Source organism: Hyla sarda, chromosome 2, assembly GCF_029499605.1.
Source record: "Hyla sarda isolate aHylSar1 chromosome 2, aHylSar1.hap1, whole genome shotgun sequence".
NCBI lineage: Eukaryota > Metazoa > Chordata > Amphibia > Anura > Hylidae > Hyla > Hyla sarda.
The window spans coordinates 351,946,823-351,964,545 of NC_079190.1; the positions used below are offsets into that span (position 1 = coordinate 351,946,823).

Sequence of the window (17,723 nt, forward strand, 5' to 3'; positions counted from 1 at the left end):
GTTGCAAGATATCATACGGGAAGAGGACTATACGTGGGCAACACTGGATGTTGCTTCATTATATAGTAACATACCACATGACAGAGGAGTGAAAGCTGTGTGATCTTTTTTAGTGGAAGATCCCTTGATGCTCATACATCAGAGGAACTTCATTTTGGAGGTCATAACCGCTGGGGGCCCCCGCGATCTCCTGTACGGGGCCTTGGCTCGGTGGCCAGATAGCGCGTGTTGACCACCAGACGAAGCAGCAGCCTACACGCCCCCTCAATAAAGCGCTATGGCAGAGCCAGAGATTGCCAAAGGCAGTACTGCATCAGTCCCCCAGAAAATTTTAGTTCCTGGATTTAAATATCTATATTCAGTATGGCTGTTTGCATCCGCCTCCTTAAAATAGGTGGCAGTAAGCAAACAGCTACCTCGACTTTAACAGTTTCCATCTGAAACAATGGAAGAAGAACATTCCATTCGGTCAAATTAAAAGAATCCGAAGGAATTGTTCTTCCACACAAAAATGCCAACAACAACTAGATAACCTGGAGGATCGTTTTAAAGAAAAAGGGTATCCCAAACCCCTTATACAAGGAGCACACCAGAGAGTGGACGAATTAGAACAAAGTGCTTGCTTGAAAAATAATAAACAGGGTAATGCAGAGGGTGGTTATAATGATGAATTTGATCCTGTTTTTCTAACTTTGTATTACACTTCACACACCAATATTTTCTTTTTTTATTTATTTTTTTGTATAGGTAATATCACCAGCTCATATTATTGTGCCATGATTACTGGCACCATATATAGTCCACCAGCTATCCTTCTTTAGATGGTTTTTCCATGTACTGTGCAGTATTTCTCCCAGAAGTCCACTTGATGGCCCACATGGTGGTCTACACCCCGAAGTCATCAATTCTTACTCTAAGAGAGAGTGTGCAGCTGTTTCTGGAGACGGTCAACAATAACCTCTGCATGGTGGAATAATAGGTCACGATGGCTATCAGGATCAGTAGCAGCATCACCCACTTGATGATTATGGTGGTGATATCATAGATCTTGCCCCAGTCTTCATCATTATACAATAAGTCCTTTAATGTTTTATATCCAAAATAGAAAATTGTGCAGAGAAAAGTCGGGCCACAGCACGTGAATCTACTATGGCGGATGACTTGGTTTGCTCCTGGTAATTTATACATCTGGATGGACTGCCCAAGGTAGTATGAGGCTTCACATGTAATTGAAATTATCATGCTGACAAAGTGTAAATACATGCATGACAGCTGTGCCAAAACAGGAGGCCCACACAATGGCCAGCAGGATCCTCTGGATCAGGACCTGATGACCCCTGAACTCTTCAGTATGTATTACCATATACTTATAAATAAGAAGGGTTAATCCCAAAGTGCCAATGGACGTCCCTATGAATCCAATTCTCAATAATATGTTTTCGGGAAAGAAATTTCCCACGTCACTGTGAAGGAAAAAGAAACCAATGTTATTATGGATATTTCCTCACTCCCAACCCATGAAATAAGAATCTTGTGCTCATCCATCTTACCTGATGTGCATCAGTGGTGAGGCAGCATGGCCGAGGACGACCGTCATGATGTAGCTTGTGGCAAGCCAGGCCGCACAACAAAACGCCAACAGAAGGGGGACGAACCCTAAACCTTTTTTGCTCCATCTCAGACAAGAAGAAGAAGATGCTAATCTCACTGTAACAATCTACAGACTGAAGGCTGTCAGTGGGATGTCTGTCCTCCAGCTGTCTATGACATCACATGTCACAATGACTGCTTGTTTCTTGGAGCTGCCATGATTTAGTATCTGCTATGGACAGAACCTGGTGTTTCTACTATGGACCTTGCAGACCCCAGAACCCAAGTAATTAGTGTAGGGGCTCCATTTTGATCATCTCATATTTCACATTGTTTGAGTTCCAGGGCTCAGATACATTTGCACCCTCTATAGCAGAGGTCTCCAAGCTGTGAACCCCCAACCGCTGCAAACCACAACTCCCAGCATGCCTGGACAACAACTTTGCATAAGCAAATAGTCTAATTAAACTTTTCTTATATATAGAATCCCCGACATCTCCAAGGATAAGCCTCTAAGGGTCTCGTTCGATCTTAATGTTATACCTTTTTACAATAACATAGATGATTTCAAAATGTATGAATATAGGAATAATTCCATATAAGATACAAAGAGTTAGCATCCTCCATCTGACATTTTGGACAGCTTGCAACCTGTCTGAGGCCCATACGCTTCAATCCCCATGGAGTATAATACATCCTATACAAAATCTTAGACTGTACCATTACATGGGCCTTATTATATGATGTAAATTTCAAGTTTACAATGGCTCTGCCCCATGAATCTGAATGTAAACCCCCCCAAGTCCCTTTCCCAACTACCCTTGATAGCATCAACATTTTATAAATTTTTGCCATGGGTTTAGGGTCAGGGGGCCCTCTCATTAATTCAACAAGGGGATGTGAATGTAGTCTCCTCAACTCTCCATTTATTGATTTATCATCTGCGTTACTTATTTGTAAAAAAAAAAAAAAACAATGTTTCTGATTGTCTGCCACCCCATACTTATGGGCTATCTCTTCATATGACTTTATTTGACCTAAAGTGTATAATTGATTTACATAAATATGCCCCCTTTTCACCCAAATCTTTAATTTTAAGGAATCTTTAATTTTAAGGAATTATTTTAGTGCTTTATTCGATCATAATGCAGTAAAGTCGAAACTCCATGTGATTTTAAAACATTTTTGAAGTTCCACCCATACTTTATTAAACTTTTCAAGATGGGTGGTGACCATGGTGGCCATTTTGAATCAAACTTTTGTGTTTTTAATAGGAAGAGGATCATGTGACACATCAAACTTATTGGGAATTTCACAAGAAAAACAATGATGTGCTTGGTTTTAACATAACTTTATTCTTTCAAGTGTTATTTACAGGTTTCCGACCACTTATAAAATGTGTTCAATGTGCTGCCCATTGTGTTGGATTGTCAATGCAACCATCTTCTCCCACTCTTCACACACTGATAGCAACACCACAGGAGAAATGCTAGCACAGGCTTCCAGTATCCGTAGTTTCAGGTGCTGCAGAATGGGCAAAACAAAAATTGGAACAGGACCCTCAGTTTACGCAGAAGATTTTGTTCAGTGATAAGGTGAATGGTGAAGTTAACAAACAAAACCACCGCTATTGGTCTGACACTAACCCACATTGGATAGATCCCTCGAAGACTGTTGGAACACAAAAATTAATGGTATGGTGTGGAATATGGGGTACAAAGACCGTGGGGCCATTCTTCATCAATGGAAACCTCAAGGCCACTGGATATGCAAAATTGCTACATGATGATGTGTTTCCCTCTTTATGCACTGAAGCTGGCACGTTCCCTGAGTTTTTCCAGCAATATAGTGCACCACCACATTATGGATGTCAGGTCCAAACATTCCTAGATGAACAGTTTCCTGGAAAGTGGATTGGTTGTCGTGGGCCAGTTGAATGGCCCCCAGTGTCTCCCGATCTGACCCCCTTAGACTTTTATCTTTGGGGTCATCTGAAGGCAATTGTCTATGCTGTGAAGATACAACATGTGCAGCATCTGAAACTACGGATACTGGAAGCCTGTGCTAGTATTTCTCCTGCGGTGTTGCTATCAGTGTGTGAAGAGTGGGAGAAGAGGGTTGCATTGACAATCCAACACAATGGGAAGCACATTGAACACATTTTATAAGTGGTCAGAAACTTGTAAATAAATCATGAAAGAATAAAGTTACGTTAAAACCAAGCACATCATTGTTTTTCTTGTGAAATTTCCAATAAGTTTGATGTGTCAAATGACCCTCTTCCTATTGAAAACACAAAAGTTGGATTCAAAATGTCCGACTTCAAAATGGCCACCATGGTCACCACCCATCTTGAAACGTTTCCCCCTCACATATATTTATGTCCCACAAACAGGAAGTTAATATCACCAACCATTCCCATTTTATTAAGGTGTATCCATAGAAATGTCCCGCCCTGTACATATATATATATATATATATATATATATATATATGTATATATATATATATATATATATATATATATACATACATATATATAAATATTTGTTTTCTATTTTTTAATTTTTTGAGAATGCTGTAGCATTGCTATAGTAAGATTTGCTTGACACTTTTACTAAACTGTTTCAGTATCTAGATGTACAATGTACACTTTAAAGGGGTACTCCGGTAAAACCTTTTTTATTTTAAATCAACTGGTGGCAGAAAGTTAAACATATTTGTAAATTGCTTCTATTAAAAAATCTTAATACTTCCAGTACTTTGTAGCTGCTGAATGCTACAGAGGAAATTCCTTTCTTTTTGGAACACTGATGACATCACGAGCACAGTGCTCTCTGCTGACATCTCTGTTCATTTTAGCAACCATGCATAGCAGATGCATAGCAGATGTATGCTAAGGGTAGCATGGTGGCTCAGTGGTTTGCACTGCTGCCTTGCAGTGCTGGAGACTTGGGTTCAAATCCCACTAAGGACAACAATAAATAAAGCATTATTATTATTATTATTATTATTATAATAATATCAGCAGAGAGAACTGTGCTTGTGATGTCATCAGAGAGCATTCCAAAAAGAAAAGAATTTCCTCTGTAGTATTCAGCAGCTAATAAGTACAGGAAGGATTAAGATTTTTTAATAGAAGTAATTTACAAATATGCTCAACTTTCTCCCACCAGTTGATTTAAAAGAAAAAAGGTTTTCACCGGAGTACCCCTTTAAATATCCAGAAGGCTAAACAATGGTTGCAGACATCACACAGTTACAATGGGGCTCTTATTTTCCAATTCAGTGCACAATAATACAGTTCTGCTCTTTTCCTCAGCTACAAAAGAAGGCCATACAGATGTGGGACAGTTGCCAAGACATTTTATTAAGCTGAAATCTTATTACATGGTTCACTTAGAGTCCCACATTTTTAACAATGAAGATAGAATCTATGTACAACCTCTCAGCAGCACATCTACAAAGTTCAAATGACAATAATTTCCCATATGTATGCAAAACCCATCCCGTCGTGTTCCATAGAGACCTAATCATGTTCATTTTTATGTTTTTCTTCATTTTTTACTGCTTTTTATTCCAATAATATTTTGGCTATTGAACTGAGGTATAAAATTTGATTTTACTTTAATTAGGTCAACTTTTATCAACCCCATTACAAATAGTTCTGATTATATTGGCCTTGAATGGCCTTACCTCTTCAAGTCCAAAGATAAATGTCTGCAGCAATAAGGAAATATCTGGAGTTTAAACATCAGTCAATCTTCATTTATTTATTTCATTTCTTTAAAAATATATATACATTTTCAATGTCACTGTGAATGAGAAGCTAACAAAAAAAAAAAAAAAGAAAAAATGTGTGTATAACTTGGCACATGACAGAGATGGATCTTGCTGAACAAAAGGTCTAAGATGTATGTACAAACAGTACTTTAATGCTAAATAAAGGCATACACAAAATATACTGTACCAAGAGGGTAGCAATGCCATCCTTCAAGAGATGTTTAGGAAAGCTTTATCAAATAGAAAACCACCTGTACCTTGGTTTCCTCCAAGCAGAACACTGTATTGAGATTATGGGTTTCCTCATTCTGATACAGTATATCCAAATGCACATTCATTTTAAAGCCACATTGTACAACCTATAAGCAACTTTCCAACTTCCCCTTACTGACACATAGGGAAAGGATTAGTTACATAGTTACATAGTTTATAAGGTTGAAAAAAGACCAGAGTCCATCATGTTCAACCTAAACCCTAAAACCCTAATGTGTCCCTACTGAGTTGATCCAGAGGAAAGCAAAATCCTGACTGGCAATCAGAATAATTCCCTGGATCAACATTCTGTACCTAGAAATCTAATATCAACAACCTGTAATGTTATTACTCTCCAGAAATGCATCCAGGCCCCTTTTGAACTCTTTTACTGAGTTAACCATGACCACCTCCTCCGGAAGAGCACTCCACAGTCTCACTGCTCTTACAGTAAAGAACCCCCATCTGTGCTGGTGTAGAAACCTTCTTTTTTCCTGTAAATGTAGAGGATGCCCCCTTGTTATAGATACAGTCCTGGGTATAAATAGATCATGGGAGAGATCTCTGTACGGCCCCCTGATATATTTATACATAGTTATTAGGTTGCCCCTAAGCCTTCTTTTTTCTGAACTAAATAGCCTGAATTCTGATAATCTTTCTGGGTATTGTAGTCCTCCCATTCCCCATATTACTCTGGTTGCCTGTCTTTGAACCCTCTCCAGCTCCAATATATGTTTATTGTACACTGGTGCCTAGTACTGTACACAGTATTCCATGTGTGGTCTGATTAGCCATTTGTACAGTGGTCAAATTATTTCCCCTTGTGATGCCCCCAATTATTTTATTTGCCTTGGCAGCAGCTGCCAGACACTGGTCACTACAGCTAAGTTTACTGTTAACTAAGACTCCTAAGTCCTTTTCCATGTCAGGCCTTCCAAGTGTTCTCCCATTTAATACATAATGCCAGCCTGGATTTTTCCTCCCATGTGCATAACCTTACATTTATCAATGTTAAACCTCATTTGCCACTTCTCAGCCCAAATCTTCAACCTATCCAGATCCATTTGTAACAGTGCACTGTCCTCTATTGTGTTAACCACTTTACAGAGTTTAGTATCATCTGCAAAAATTGCTACTTTACTATACACTACCTCAACAAGGTCATTAATAAATATATTAAATAGAATAGGATCCAAAACTAACCCCTGTGGTACCCCAGTCACCCAATCAGAATTAGTACCATTAATAACCACCCTGTGTTTCCTATCACTGAGCTAGTTTCTTTTTCTTTTCTTTTAATATTTTTTTTATTATAGCAATTCAAATTAAATACACTTATCATAGTTCAGCAAAAAAAAAAAAAAAACATTCCATTCCATTCAATCTTAATCTTCCCAATCTACCCATGTCGATCTAAAGTTTTTTAGTCTTCTCTTAGACCCACCGGCCCTCCATTCTTCAGACTAACTTCTCCCAGTTACACTTGGACCCTTATTACCTAAGAGCCCTCTGAGAATCACAACCTTAGCCAGCATAAATATCTGAATTAATAACTCTTGGCCCCTCCTAACCTTACTCAAATTGCCTAGAATAACTTCTGTCACCGTCCATTCTTTCGCTAAATTGAGTTTACTTTCAATAGTCTGAAATACCATACTCCAAAATTCCTTAACCTTTGGGCATAGTCATAGCAAATGGATGAGATCAGTATCAGCTCCGCTACACTTAGGGCAGTCTGCCTCCCTCCAGATCTTCATCTTTTTTAACTGTAACGGTGAATAATATAAATGGTAGACTATTCTTAATTGCATAATTTGATATCTCTTATTAATTGAGCACTTTTTAGCATACATCAGTATACTTTCCCATTCTTCCTCCCTTCCTCCCACCTCCTTTTCTTTTTATCCTGAAAGTTGGCAGATACGGTTTTAAGGAGTAACCTATATATATTTTAACATCCCAGCACCTTCCAGATTCATATAATCTATCACCGTATGTGTACCTATCTTAAATTTCTCCTTATCAGTGCATCTATGTGCTTCACACAGTTGAATATACCAATGTTTATGTTCATTCCGCAAACCAAACTCGTTATTTAGTGTTTAAAATGTTTTAACTCCTTAACGACGAAGGACATGTATTTACATCCTACGTAGGCTCCCACGATATGCCGCGTCATATCGGGTCGGTCCCGGCAGCCATCAACGGCCGGGACCCGCGGCTAATACAGGACATCACCAATCGCAGTAATGCCCTGTATTAACCCTTCAGACGCGGCGATGAAAGCTGACCGCCACGTCTGAAGCGAAAGTTAAACTATCCCAGCTACTCATTCGGGCTGTTCGGGAGATTGTGGCATCCCGAACAGCTTACAGGACACCGGGAGGGACCCTACCTGCCTCCTTGGTGTCCAATCGGCGAATGACTGCTCCGTGCCTGAGATCCAGGCAGGAGCAGTCAAGCGCGATAACACTGACCACAGGCTTGTTAATACATGCCAGTGATTTGTGTAAAAGATCAGTGTATGTAGTGTTATAGGCCCCTATGGGGGCTATAACATTGCAAAAATAAAGTGTTAATAAGGATCATTTAACCCCTTCCCTAATAAAAGTTTGAATCACCCCCCTTGTCCCATTAAAAAAATAAAACAGTGTAAATAAACATATGTGCTATTGCTGCGTGCGTAAATGTCCGAACTAAAAAAAATATATCGTTAATTAAACCGCACGGTTAATGGCGTACACAAAAAAAATTCCAAAGTCCAAAAAAGCGCATTTTTGGTAACTTTTTATTCCATTAAAAAATTTATAAAAAGTGATCAAAAAGTCCGATCAAAACAAAAATGATACCGATAAAAACTTCAGATCACGGCGCAAAACATGAGCCCTCATACCGCCCTGTACGTGGAAAAATAAAAAAAGTTATAGGGGTCAGAAGAGGACATTTTTAAACGTATACATTTTCCTGCATGTAGTTATGATTTTTTCATGAAAGTATGACAAAATGAAACCTATATAAGTAGGGTACCATTTTAATCGTATGGACCTACAGAATAATGATAACGTGTCATTTTTACTAAAATATGCACTGCGTAGAAACGGAAGCCCCCAAAAATTACAAAATTTTGTCGCACAATGATTTTTATTGGTACATTTTATGGGTAAAATGACTAATGTCTCTGCAAAGTAGAATTGATGACGCAAAAAAATAAGCCATAATATGGATTTTTAGGTGGAAAATTGAAAGGGTTATGATTTTTAAAAGGTAAGGAGGAAAAAACGAAAATGCAAAAACTGAAAAACCCTGCGTCCTTAAGGGGTTAATCTCTCCATCCTGAAAAATCTGTGCAACATATTTAACCCCTTTACCTTTCCAAAAATCATTCTCTATTCGTTGAAAATGTACCAAATCTATATTATCCCATATCACTTTATTCCTTATACTTCCCTCTATTTTACATCTCTTTTTAACCTCTGGCCAGATTTTCCTAAATAACCCTATCAGTGAGACATGCCCCAAATCCTTCTTCACAGAAAGACCAGCTTCAATAAATTCAAGAAAACTCTCACAGTGCCCTCTATAATCTTTAAATAATTTCCCCCAAAGTGCTTCACTTCACCCCCGTCTAATATTCTGGAGGTTTTTTGCCAAAAAATATAACCTAAATTCAGGTAAACCCCCTCCACCTTGTCCTTCCAAATGTACCCACCTTATATATTTTATACGTACTCTGCCCCTCCCCCAAATTAATCTACCCATAAAGGCTTCCAATCCCCAAGACCATTTTAAAGGAATCCAGCAAGGGGCTGCCCCCAAGATGTATAATACCTGAGGAAGGACTACCATTTTGATTAACCCAATCCTGTCTGCAATTGAAAGAGGCCATTGAACCCATGCATCTATCTTTTTCCTAAACTTACTCAATAACGGATAAAGATTAAGCTGTATAAAAAATCTTTTGCCGGTGCTAATTTAATACCTAAATAATCCAGACTCTCATCTTCTTTCAGAACTTTCACCCCCATAGGTCCAATAATATAACCTGTTACCAAAGGCATTAAAGATGATTTCTCCCAATTAATTTTGAGATCAGAAACTCTTCCGAAATACTCAAAGACCCAAATTGCTACTGGGACACCTGTAAACACGTTTTCTAAGAATAGCAAAATATCGTCGGCATACATTAAAAATTTCTCTTCTACACCCTTGATTCCAAATCCCCTCAAATCTTCCACTTTTTTTTTTTAGCTTCCTTGCCAATGGCTCCATAAAAAGAACAAATAGCATAGGTGAGAGAGAGGGCATCCCTGCCTAGTACCCTGCCCTATACTCAATTGAGATGACAGAGACCCATTTACTGCAACCCTGGCCCTAGGATTCTCATATAACATCTTCAACCATTCTCGCATCTCCCCCTCTATGCCAAATTTCTTAAGTACCCTCCATAAAAATCTCCACTCCCCCCTGTCAAATGCATTCATAGCATCAAGTGACAGGGTGGAGCGGAAGGGGTCCGATCCCAACTGTATATTGACCAATGATCGAACCAGATTACTGTGAATTGAGCGCCCCGGAATAAAGCTGGTTTGTTCAGCTCCTACAATACTAGAGAGGAGAGGGGACAATCTTCTTGCCAAAAGTTTGGCCAAAATCTTAGCATCAGAATTTATCAAGGATATAGGCCGATAAGATTCTATTTTCATACTGTCTCTCTCTTTTTTAAGAATTAGGACTATTTTGGTTTCTAACATCGAGTGAGGCAGTTCTCCCCCCTTCCGAGCCTCCTCCAAAACTATGCAGAGAATGGGGAGTAAAACCTCCTTATATTCCCTATATATTGAATAGGGTAAGCCATCCAACCCCGGGGCTGATGTAATCGAACAACCCTCTAAGGCTTTCTCCAGTTCTTCTACTGTAATTTGTTTATTAAGACTTTCCAGTCTTATCTTATCCACAGCTGGAAGTTCAATATCATCCAGATGTTCCTCTATCTCTACAACTATTCCCTACAACCTCCTCTAAGCTATATAATTGTTAGTAACACTGCCGGGGGCGATCTTCTGTAGCTCCTCCTGCGAAGTTTGGATTGTCCCATTTTCATCATATAGGGCCAAAATTAGGGGTGTGAATCGCCAAGAATTTGGCGATTCGATTCGAATCGCGATACCAGTGTGGCGATTCAATATATCCCGATATATCGCGATATATCCCGATTCTGTTTAAAAAACAATGTCTTTTACGCTTTTATTAAAACTTTATTTTTATTTTATTTTTTTTGTACACTTTATTAGTCTTTTAGGAATCATTAGATTCCTCAGACAGATGAATAGAGTTCTATTGAACTTCACTTATCTGCGATCCATTGATAGAGCCTGGTCTGGCCAGGCTCTATCAATGACAGAGCCACGGAGAGCATACACATCTCCCTTTAGACGCCGCTGTCAGCTTTGACAGCGGCGATCTAAAGGGTTAATAGCCATTAGCCATTAGCCTATTAGCGGCGGCCCCCGGCTACTGAGAACAGCCGGGGGCTGCAGAGTATGGAGCGGGCACGAGTCGGGATCCCACTCCATACACACTGCAGAGCGCCGCATGCTGGATATTAGCGGCGGTGATGCATCAGCGGCCCCCGGATACTGAAATCAGCCGGGGGCCGCAGAGTATGGAGCGGGCACGAGTCGGAGCCCGATCCATACATCCAGAGAGCCGCCTTGTCAGATCCGGCTGACAAAATGTGGAACTTGTATCTCCTGATGCCCGGGACATGCTTTCTGTGCATCAGGAGATACAAATTCCACATCACTAAAGCGATTTTTCACTTGCCGATACTGAATCGATTCAAAATATTTTTGAATCGATTCAGTATCGGCAAGTGAAAAATCGCGATAATCGCGGGAATCGATTTTTTCTTACATCCCTAGCCAAAATATCACTCCTTTCCCTTTGGGCTCTAACTAAATTAGCTTGCAGTTTCCCTTGGTGAGTGCCTTCTACAAAGTCCCTCTGTCCCGAAAAGAAAATCTTATGTTGTGCTTTTTCAAAATAATACTCTGACAACTTCCCTTGTCCTAGTTCTAACTCCCTAAAGTTCTTTTCGGATCTCTCTGCCTCATATCCCTCCTCAGCCTCTCTGACCTCCTCTCTCAAGTCATGTTCTGCCTTACCAAATGCTTTCTTTTTCCTTTGAATCTCCCTATATAGGATCCACTCAATACTGCTTTTATAGTGTCCCATACTACCGAGTAAAGGGCTACCGAGTAAAGTTCTTATTCATCTCCCAACATTCCCATAACTCGTTCACAATTCCCTCCTTACCCCCTATCAAATTCAACCAATGTGGGTTCAGACTAAAAACCCTCTCCCTCTGATTTTCCCGGACCCCAATTCTGAGGTCCATTACCACTGGGGAGTGGTCTGATATGGTCTAACCCTACTTTCGTACCTAACTCCTGCGATAAACCGCGAGAGGGCAATATTGATATGGGAAGCCACTTTATAGGAGGCCGATAAACATGAAAACACCCTCCTATCAGGATTCTTTTAACGCCACGAGTCCCTCCAACCCATCTCTGCACATATTTTATAGAGGGGGGTGTCAGACTCTCTTCCAACCCTAATTGAGGCCCTATCCTGAGTAGGTTTCAACACACAGTTATAATACCCTAACAAATAAAGAGGGAGATGTTCCTTCCCTTTGAAGAAGACAATTAGATCTAGTAGTGGCTGAGTGGAGAATGGCGGGGGGACGTAAAAAAAGGCCATCAATTCTTCCCAATCAAAAAACTTGGCATGCAAAAAGACATACTGACCCTTATGATCTATACTTTTGCAAAAATTTTTTACTGGGATAGCTCTATGTATATACACTGAGACCCCTGCTGAATAGCTAGATGCCGAGGAGTGAAACTCTAATTGGGCCCATCTTCTTGAAATTTTCCCCTCAGATTCCCTGGTAACATGAGATTCAACCAGGCAAACAATTGCTGGCAAATAATTTTGGACCCTGTCAAAAATTGCCACTCTCTTATGTCGCTCCGCCATTCCCCTAACATTCCAGAAAAATATCTTTAATCTATCTTTCATAAAAATTTAAGAAGAAGAAGAAAAAAAAAGAAAAAAGAAAAACCTTTCCCCCCTTCTGGCCATCCCAATCTCCCTCCCCTTACCTCCACATGACCTGCTAACATCAGCTGGTCTCTATCCTACGTCATCTACCTCCTCCCTCCCCACCCCATATCAAAAATGTTTTACAAAAATGTATTCCTCCTTAATGGCATCCGGATTGGAGAGACAACTCTAAATTAATAAACTCAACAATCTCGGGTGCCATTCCAACAGTAATTACTTCAAAATAATCATTTTATACCCTCCTGATCCAACCAATTCCCTACTTCAGTGCTCTCTGTGAAAAAAAAACGGGAGCCCGTATTCTCTAAACCGCTTTTTGGAGGTGAAGATTTATTACTTCTTGTTTTAAACCAGCCTGGTGAAGCCTTCATAAACTTATCAATCTTGCTCACTCCAGTGGCCCCTTTGGGGGAGACAGATCTTCTAACATTTGGTTTGGAAAGCATATTCTCTTCTTTATCCCTTCTCCCCTACTAAGAATGTTATTGCAGATCTGAATGGGAAGAGGGAAATCCAAAAAAGGAGGATTTAGTCACTCCTTAGCCCAAAGGTGGCTTATCTCCACTCCATCCTCCCCCCGGCATACCTCCAGTTGTCCCGACCATGCTTGCAATACGAGGGTATATTTCTGTAGGCGCTCTCTTTCATCCAGCATCACATCCAGCTCCTCAGAATCTGTTTGTAGAAGAAGTGGGGAATGTCATATCGGAGGCGTTCTGGCTATCTGGGTCCCCAGTGGAGGTCATACACCCTCTAGGCCAACCACCCCATCATAGTTTTGCCACTGTATAAATCACGACTCAGACCACATATGGAGTATTGTGTCCAATTCTGGGCACCTGTATATAAAAAGCACATGGCCGAACTGGAGAGGCTGCAGAGGGGGGAGACAAAGATAATTAATGGTATGGGAGGATTACAGTACCAAGCAAGGTTATCAAGCTTGGGGTTATTTAGTTTAGACAAAAGACGTCTTAGGTGCGATTTGATTACAATGTACAAATATATGAATGCACAATATAGAGATCTTTCTAGTGATCTTTTTATACCTAGGCCGGTAACCATGACATCCTCTATGTCTAGAGGAAAGAAGGTTTCACATCCTCACAGACAGAGATTCTTTACTTTAAAAAAAAGTTTACTCTAAACAAGTTTAAGGGGGGCCTGGATGTTTTTCTAGAGAGTAATAATATTACAGATTATGGATAGTAGATGTATGGGGATAGAACGTTGATCCAGGGATTTATTATGATCACCATATTGGAGTTGGGAAGGAATTTTTTCTCCGTCATGGGGCAATTGGCATCAGCATAATGTTTTTTTTTTTTTGCCTTCCTCTGGATCAACACAGTAGAGTTTTAGTTTGAACTCGATGGACTCTTTTTCCCTCGACCTTACACACTATGTTACTATATACTGGGGAGTTTATTTTATCTCGCTGTATTTTACTTGTATTTCATTTTCCTCTGCGAAGACAGTGGAGAGGAATGTGTTTAATATATTTTCTTTTTCTTAATCCCTCGTCTATAATTTCTTACTCATTCCATGCAGTCCTGTTCTTATCTACAGCCACTTTCCATGCCTACTTGATGATCTATGCTTAATGAAGTGCAGGGTGTAGAGATCTCAACTTAACAAACAAAAATGATACAAAGGTTAGGGAATAGGGCGCAATACAAAGAGCTGACCAAGTAACAAACCTGGTAACACAAAACAGATATACAGCATACTAACAAACAGTGCAAAGCCAGGAAGACTAGAGTGAAAACCAGGATCCAGGAGCTGAGATACAAACAAACTAGGCAAAAGGGTAGTCAAAAGAATGTGGGCAGGCAACATGGGGATAAGCTCAAGGGACAAAAGTCTGACAGCAAACAAATAGCACTCTCCCTCTCAATGCCTGTACACAGACTGGTGTTGGTTCTTTGTGGCAGCCTTTTATACCTTTTTCTTGTTGTAGGAGGCGGAGGTGGGTTAAAAAGGACATAAAATAACGGACTATAACGGTGTGTGGTGTCCCAGTACCGCATTCTATACAGTACTTGTTTATTTATGGGATCCACGCACCAATTACCTTGATTCTATTAACCTGCAAAAGACGCAAGGTCCACAGCAACTGTCAGTCATTGAAGTCTATACAAGTGTATTACAGAGACTGTTACTGTATTCTGAATGTACCCCAAGTTCAAGAGTAAAGTTTACTTCAGTTCAAGTTTAACTCCAGTGTGGACCTTTAGTCATTATCTGCATACGCCTGTCGTTTCTGGGTAGCATAACCTGGTTAAATACCGGGTGATGTTAACCCCTTAGTAGTAAAATCACTGATATAACAATTAAAGCAGCATCACATATAAAAATTCTAATACAATAACAGAATAGAAAAACAATGGTACTCGATGAGTACTATAAAATGTACTGCACTTTGATCAAAGAGGCCACTGATCTGTCGCTACTTGATAGGAGGGAGCATGCATTTTTAAATGTGAAACATTATATGTTACCCAATTTTTATTATTTACCTAAACTCCGCAAAAATTTTGAAACCCTGGATGCCCTATTATTTCAGGTATTGGTTCCATCACTACTAATTTGTCCCATTTTATTGATCTTTTTTACAGCCTTTTGAATTGAAACTCCCTTCATACCTTAGAGATTCTGCACAAATTATTAAGGAGCTGAATAAATTATTGTTACCCACTGATATTAATTTTTCTTATCTTACGTTAGATGTATGCTTCCTCTATTCCAAAATCGACACTGATTGTGGCCTTAATGCTATGCCTGAAACATTCCTGGATGATGGCAGCTTGAGTGAAAATCAGTCTGCATTTTTAATGAAATCTATTGAGTTTATTTTAAGACACAACATTTTTAGTTTCAATGGTATTATTTACAGACAGACCAGGGGCTGTGCCATGGGGACGCGGTTCGCCCCCAGTTATGCAAATTTGTATAGGGGGTGGTTTGAGTCCCTATTTATGGTGCAGTCCCCTGTTTTTAGTTATTTTTTTTAACCTTTTTATTATTTGGCTTGGTACAGAGTCTGAAGCTATAGAGTTCACCCAGGAATTGAACTGTAATACCTGGGGATTGCAGTTCACCATGCATTTTTCAGCAACATCTATTCAATTCTAAGATCTAGAGATTTTAAAAACCCCTACTGGCCAGATAGCTACAAAAAGATTGTTTTAATTTGTTGATGTAAATAGTTTTCTGCACTTTAATAGTGGTCACTACCCCAGTTGACTAAAAGGAGTACCATATGGGCAGTATCTGCATATACGCAGAAGCTGCAATTCTGACAGGGACTTTGAAGAGCAGGCCGCAATATTGAGAACACACTTTTGTGAAAAAGGATATCCTAGATCCTTGTTAGGTTAGGTTTCCACTTGTTTTTTTTTTTCTGCTGCATGGTGTTTTTGTGAAAAAACACTGCAGTCAGATGTTAGCTGCAAGTCAATAGGGAACTGCAAAAATGCCATATCCACTTGGCATTTTTCAGTTTGGCATTTTTAAAAATCCTTTTGGTGTTTTTCCGCTATTTTGGGCTCTTTGGCAGGTTTTCAAAAACGACTTCTTGTTGAGACTTTGGCATTTTTTCTGGAAAATCATGGCATTTCCTCCCATAGAAGTCTATGGGAATGAAAAAATGTTGGCGTTTTTGCAGGCGGTTTTTATTCTTTTTTGGACTTTAGCAGTCCCAAAAATGTGATGGAGATACCTTTTTTATAAAAATTTTGTAGGGTCCCATTAAAAAAATAAAAAAGATACAGTAGTGATGAAAAAATTGTATTTAACAAAATGTATCTTTTTTATAACAAAATTTTAATTAATTTTGAAACAAGTTTCAATTTATGTGGGCGGGTAGGACACTAAAAAAGAAGCTGACAATAATAAAAATGTAGTGTGTGCGTGTTTTTGACTTTTTTTAAAAAATTTTTTAGGTAGTACTACTACTCCACGCATGGAACACACTGTTCAATGATGGGAGTATTAGTACCTGTACTAATTGAAAGATCACCCGTGTCACTCCTGACACCCATGGCGATCCTCCTGTATAATGTATAGATGTGGCCGGCCACTCTTCTATGTTCCCCTGCACTGCCGAATATATACCCCTATTCATATTTCCCGCAGAGAGCTGTGATTGGCCAGATGGTTCCAGCCAAGCACAACTCTATGAATATATATATATATATATATATATATATATATATATATATATAGCAACAGAAGAATGCAGCAGCACACTACCAGCACAAGGTTATAGGTGAAACATGAACATGCAGATAAAACATGGAGAGCTATACTGCTATGGTGTAATAGATGCAAATGTGAAACTATGATATAGTGAGGCACTTAGCTCGCAAATTTGTCTCCGCCGGCGGTCAAATAGCTTGGACCGTCCCGCCGCGATAAGGTGGCCTCATTGGGACGAACCCTACACTGTGAATATGCCTCTGTGTGAACAGTTCAGTAAGCATGGCAGGATCTGGAACATCCAAGACACCTTATATACACACCTGATAGAGGTGGGTGGGGTGCAAGGCCAACATGGAGGTAGCCACTCTACCGCATGTGTAATACAGACAAAGAATAAGTCAGCCAGCACTTTAGTTGATACCAAACTATTATATGGACCTGGCCTGCAGGTGCACGCTACTAGGATAAATATACAGCAACGGAAGAATGCAGCAGCACACTGCCAGCACAAGGATATAGGTGAAACATGAACATGCAGATAAAACATGGAGAGCTATACAGCTATGGTGTAATAGTTGCAAATGTGAAACTATGAGATACACTGCTCAAAAAAATAAAGGGAACACTTAAACAACACAATGTAACTCCAAGTCAATCACACTTCTGTGAAATCACACTGTCCACTCAGGAAGCAACACTGATTGACAATCAATAAAGGAGTGTTTCTGCAGGTGGTGACCACAAACCACTTGTCAGGTCCTATGCTT

General features: G+C 39.6%; 1 long non-coding RNA gene across 1 annotated transcript in view; it reads right to left on the reverse strand.

The window, feature by feature from the left end:
- Nucleotides 1-13,377: 13,377 nt before the first annotated feature.
- LOC130357949 (uncharacterized) overlaps nt 13,378-17,723 on the reverse strand; it is a 200,136-nt gene continuing 195,790 nt past the window's right edge. The window contains exon 3 of the long non-coding RNA XR_008889333.1: nt 13,378-13,428. This is a non-coding gene — a long non-coding RNA (uncharacterized LOC130357949). The remainder of the gene's footprint in view (nt 13,429-17,723) is intronic.